The sequence below is a fragment of the Dendrobates tinctorius genome, unplaced genomic scaffold (assembly GCF_039654945.1).
Source record: "Dendrobates tinctorius isolate UK_male_01 unplaced genomic scaffold, ASM3965494v1 ptg000015l, whole genome shotgun sequence".
Taxonomy (NCBI): domain Eukaryota; kingdom Metazoa; phylum Chordata; class Amphibia; order Anura; family Dendrobatidae; genus Dendrobates; species Dendrobates tinctorius.
The window spans coordinates 7430562-7436831 of record NW_027361683.1 but is presented as its reverse complement, the minus strand read 5'-3'; positions in this window follow the sequence as shown (position 1 = coordinate 7436831).

Below are 6270 nucleotides of genomic sequence, written 5' to 3'. Positions count from 1 at the left end.
TGGGGTGAAAAGATCATTTTTGTGGAAAAAATATGATTTTTTAATTGTACCGCTGTACGTTATAAACTTCTGTAAAGCCCTTGTGGGTTCAAAGTTCTCACCACATATCTAGATAAGTTCCTTGGGGGGTCTAGTTTCCAAAATGGGGTCACTTGTAGGGGTTTTCCACTGTTTAGGTACATCAGGGACTCTCCAAACGTGACATGGCGTCCGATCTGAATTCCAGCCAATTTTGCATTGAAAAAGTCAAACGGCGCTCCTTCCATTCTGAGCTCTGCCATGCGCCGAAACAGTCGTTTCCCCCCACATATCAGGTATCAGCGTACTCAGGACAAATTGCACAATAACTTTTGCAGTCCAATTTCTCCTGTTACCCTTGGTAAAATAAAAAAAATTGAACCTGAAGTATTTTTTTTGTGAAAAAAAGTTAGATGTTCATTTTTTTTTAAATATTCAAAAAAATTCCTGTGACGCACCTAAAGGGTTAATAAACTTCTTGAATGTGGTTTTGAGCACCTTAAGGGGTGCAGTTTTTAGAATGGTGTCACTTTTGGGTATTTTCTATCATATAGACCCCTCAAAGTGGCTTCAAATGTGATGTGATCCTAAAAATAAAATGGTGTTGTAAAAATGAGAAATCGCTGGTCAACTTTTAACCCTTATAACTTCTTAACAGAAAAAAAATTTTGGTTCCAAAATTGTGCTGATGTAAAGTAAACATGTGGGAAATGTTAGTTTTCAAGTTTTTTGTGTGCCGTATCTCTGTGATTTAAGGGCATAAAAATTCAAAGTTGGAAAATTGCGAAATTTTCGCCAAATTTCCGTTTTTCTCACAAATAAACGCAAGTTATTTGAATGAAATTTTACCACTAACATGAAGTACAATATGTCACGAGAAAACAATGTCAGAATCACCAGGATCCATGGAAGCGTTCCAGAGTTATGACCTCATAAAGGTACAGTTGTCAGAATTGTAAAAATTGGCACGGTCATGAACGTGCAAACCACCCTTTGGGGTGAAAGGGTTAAAGTTATTGCTGATGGACATGTGTGTATTTATCATCTTCTCCCCATATGACCTTACAACAGTATGACGTAGTTACGGGGAGATCTGTTTGCTGTTCTCAGGATGTTCTAGTGTTGCTGGGCATTATTTCAAAGCACTAACAATGGTTCTTCTCCTTGAAAGTGATCCAGTTAAACCATCACTGTGTACTTTAAACCGGCCTGAGGGTTTCCACCTTCAAAGGAAACATCTTATATTCAGCTGATTATCTGTCACTTTGGAATCAACAGTGCTGTCTATTTAATTTAACTAGTATGTTGTCAGTTTAACCAAGAGCACAACATATCTAAATGTGGTAAGCATGTGTTGGCATCTAGTGGGCAAAGAATCTTCATCCCCATCCTTGTTCGTTGTTGAGTAGTAGGACATCTTCCAAATAATGCTATTCCCACAACATTCTTATGACCTGAATGTGTCAGTTTATATGGCCGACCTGCACTGATTTCTTCAATGAAGAACAGAATATTGGCACAGCGCTGCATAACTCTTTGGATAAACTGTGGCCATATCTCTTCAGTTAAACCAGATTGCTTGGTTTACATTTCTTATCCTATCTGGCTCAGATATCTGTCCTGTGAAATTCCAGTTGGTGTTTCCTGTTTTTTGGAAAATATTTGAAAGGAAATGCAGGTCTGTGAAGACACAAATAGCAGGTGTTGTTTTTTTATCCAAGGAAACAAAATATTTCTTTTGTCAAGTAAGGTGAATGTGAGCAATTACAAAATATGTGATTCAAAATGAAACAGATAACACGAAGTGGACAGAAATAATATATTTTAGACAAAGAGAACTGGAATAATCACATCTATTAGTTTGTCTTTGCTACGCATTAATCTTTAATTTTAAATGTAATAATCTTAAAGTTTTTCTAAGAACAAAATACTTTAATCAACAGAAATTCAAGAACATATGGGAAAATGTAAATGTACCATGTTTTACTTGCTTGCTTGTCATATAATGGCTGAGAAGGTCAAGACCGGTGGGTGCTAGATCCTTGCTAGTGAAGCACAGCAACATATGAAGAAGGAGGTTATACTGACCTTTATGCCGATAAATCCATCGATGTCCATGCCCCCTGTAAAAGACAAAAAAATAAACAACCATATTCCTCACCTGTCAAATGAGAAGTTATTCCATTGAAGCCCATGTCCAATGTAAAGGACAAAAATAATAACCATATTTCCCACCATCCGATGAGAAGATAATCCACTCTGTCCCACACTGCAATCCTTTTCTGCTTCATCTGGATTTCATCTTGATTGGTGGCATGATAAAAACACTCAATCATGATAATATTTCAGTATAAATGTAGTTCCAGACTCCATAAACCACAAAGAGAAACATTTTTCTTCATAAGGACCTTGAACAATAGTCATTATTACCTTCACGTGTTGCATCACCATCCCAGAATACACTGTAAGTCTATTCAGCCTCAATAGCCATTGTCTAAAAAGAGTTTCATAGGAGACTAGAAAGTTGGAAACTGCTGTCATCCTAGTTTAATATCAATGAGGTGTAAGTAGGCTGGCTTAAAAAGGCACAATGTAAAGCAAAGCTTAAAGTGTAATCGTTGTTTTAATTTTTATTTCATAAATCAATAGTACACTTGAAAGTAAGGAACTTTGTAGTATATTTTATCACAGAAATATGCTCCTTTATCCTCCATGAATGATTATTCATCAAAAAAATACTGGGATAAAATCTGTTATTCAGTACACCAGATTTTAATATTGCTCAAATTGGAGATGACAGTGACTACTGTTAAGATTTTATGTAGATGGGAAGGACAGAAAAAGGAAAGAGCTAATGTCAGCTTCTACATATATAATAAAAAAACAATTGTCATCTCCTATCTCAGGAATATAAAAATCTTAATTGAGAATTCTAAAAATGAAAGATCAGTCCTGGAGGAGAAAGAAGCAGATTTCTCTGATAAGATATGTTACAAAGTTTCTTATTTTCTTGTGTTTAATTCCTTTATGAAATAAAAATTAAAATGATGGTTAGTAGAGTTGAGCGAAACGGGTCGAAAAATTTCAAAAGTCGCCGACTTTTGGCAAAGTCGGGTTTCATGAAACGAAACCCGACCCTAGGATGAGGTCGGCCACGAGGTCGGTGACTTATGTGCCAAAGTCGCGTTTCAAAAGTTTGTTTTGCGCTCTTTTTCAGCCAATCAGGATCCACAGACACTGTGGGCAACGTGATGACATAGGCAGGGGTCACCACCATCTTTCAGAAGGGCATGCAAGTGATTGGCTTGCTTTGGTGGGCGTCACAGGGGGTATAAAAGGGCGTGCACGCCGACCGCTATCTTACTTCTGCCAATCTCAGTATAGGGAGAGGTTGCTGCTGATTCTGTAGGGAGAGTGTTAGGCAGGGAAGAAGACAAAAAAACTGCTTCTGCTGCTAGCGATTTGGCAAGCACAACACACCAGTCACTGTGTGTGCAGTGCAAGGGGAGGCTATATAGTGGTGTATCAGTGGTGTTGGCTGTTGGGCTGCCTTCTAAGGCTTCCTGACATTCCTGCATTGCTGTTTACCCACTGCTCCACACACTGCTTTTTTAAAAGCAATCCCAATTTTTTTTTTTTGTCCTGCTGAGAAGAAAAAAAAACTGCTTCTGCTGCTAGCAATTTGGCCTGCACAACACACCAGTCACTGTGTGTGCAGTGCAAGGGGAGGCTATATTGTGGTGTATCAGTGGTGTTGGTTGTTGGGCTGCCTTTTAAGGCTTCCTGACAGGCTGGCATTGCTGTTTACCCACTGCTCTGCAAACTGCTTTTTTAAAAGCAATCCAATCTCCCTTATCCTCTAGTCACTTTTGTCACAGCTGTGCCATCGAGCCTGTGACATAGCGCTCAGATATCAGTGGGCCTCACACAATCCAAAAGTGTCCAGTGTCCAAAAGTGTGTGCAGAGATTCAAAATCTCCCTTATCCTCTAGTCACTTTGGTCACAGCTGTGCCATCGAGCCTGTCACATAGCGCTCAGATATTCATTGGGCCTCACACAATCCAAAAGTGTCCAGTGTCCAAAAGTGTGTGCAGAGATTCAAAATCTCCCTTATCCTCTAGTCACTTTGGTCACAGCTGTGCCATCAAGCCTGTCACATAGCGCTCAGATATTCATTGGGTCTCACACAATCCAAAAGTGTCCAGTGTCCAAAAGTGTGTGCAGAGATTCAAAATCTCCCTTATCCTCTAGTCACTTTGGTCACAGCTGTGCCATCGAGCCTGTCACATAGCGCTCAGATATTCATTGGGCCACACACAATCCAAAAGTGTCCAGTGTCCAAAAGTGTGTGCAGAGATTCAAAATCTCCCTTATCCTCTAGTCACTTTGGTCACAGCTGTGCCATCGAGCCTGTCACATAGCGCTCAGATATTCATTGGGCCTCACACAATCCAAAAGTGTCCAGTGTCCAAAAGTGTGTGCAGAGATTCAAAATCTCCCTTATCCTCTAGTCACTTTGGTCACAGCTGTGCCATCGAGCCTGTCACATAGCGCTCAGATATTCATTGGGCCTCACACAATCCAAAAGTGTCCAGTGTCCAAAAGTGTGTGCAGAGATTCAAAATCTCCCTTATCCTCTAGTCACTTTGGTCACAGCTGTGCCATCAAGCCTGTCACATAGCGCTCAGATATTCATTGGGCCTCACACAATCCAAAAGTGTCCAGTGTCCAAAAGTGTCTGCAGAAATTCAAAATCTCCCCTGTCCTATAGACACCTTGTACCTTGTTTTACATTACTATATAGTTTGTTGGATTTTGTCTACATTTCTACCAAAAATGAGGAAGGCTGGTGGAAGAGGCCGTGGAATTGGGTGGGGGTTGGCAGCTGGTAATGATGGTGTTGGTGGTGGATCTGATGGTAGTGGCAAGAGCAAAATAGGACCGAATGCAGGAGGTGTTGAGCCTGCGTCATCGTCTGGCTACATAAGGCCTCGAACACTTAGTTTTCTAGGAGTTGGCAAACCGCTTTTAAAGCCAGAGCATCAGGAAAAAGATTTGTCTTACATTGCTGACTCAGCCTCCAGCTCTATCGCCTCCTCTTCTTCAGTTGTAAAAAGTGAAAGCACTGAGTCGTCATTGGAGGCTCATGTTCATGAACCACACCTTTCCTTGTGTCCTTCACCCCAACCAAGATTGAAGGATGACGCAGGCCATACTACTGATTACTCCATGGAGCTGTTTTCACATACCATGCCTGGATTATCAAGTGAAATGGTGAATTACCCAGGCCAAGATGAATCTGACATGGAGTGCACTGATGCACAGCCGCTGATGGATGATTCTGCTGGTACATTCACTCAGAGCACTACATTGTCCTCGCAGTGTACAGAGCCAGATTCTGACCCTGATGAGACTCAGGTGCCCCTTCCCGCACACTATACCACCATACACGGTGACACAGAGGAAGGTGCACATGACATTGAAGAGGAGGCGATGGATGACCCAGTTGTTGACCCAGATTGGCTTCCATTGGGGGAAGAGGGTGCTGCTTCCAATAGCTCAGATGAGGAGCATCCACAGCAGACATCGACATCGCAACAGCTGTTATCTGGCAGGCCCGGAGCACTCCAAAGACAGGTTCCAAACATCAAAAGAGTTGCTGGACAGCTTGTCCGGAGGGTCAAAAGATCACAGCGTGCTAGGCCGCAAAATGTCTGCCAAAGTAGGAAGAGTGCAGTGTGGCACTTTTTTGAACAAAATCCTCATGATCAGGCCAAGGTTATCTGTAAGAAGTGCGCAAAGACCTTTAGCCGAGGGAAAAATCTGAAAAATTTGAATACCAGTTGCATGCTTAGACATTTAACCAGCATGCACTTGCAAGCGTGGACACAACACCAAACCTCAAGTGCCACATGTGCAACTGATCACAACGAAGGTAGTCAGCAATGCTACATTGTTTCCCCCACTGTAAGCCCACCGGTTAGCACAGCAGCAAATGTTGAGGTGTTGTTGCAAGGCCACAGCAGTCAGGGAATCCCACTGTTATATCAATGAAAGACTGATTCTAGGCCATCAGAAAGAACACCAACTCCATCACCATCATCAACCCTCTCTCAGTCTGCCCTGTCCACCGCTACTTCCACCATATGCAGCTCTCAAGTCCAGCTCACCCTCCCAGACACTATGAGTAGGTCAAGAAAGTACTCAGTCTCTCATCCGCGTACACTGGGTTTGAACGCCCACATTGCCAA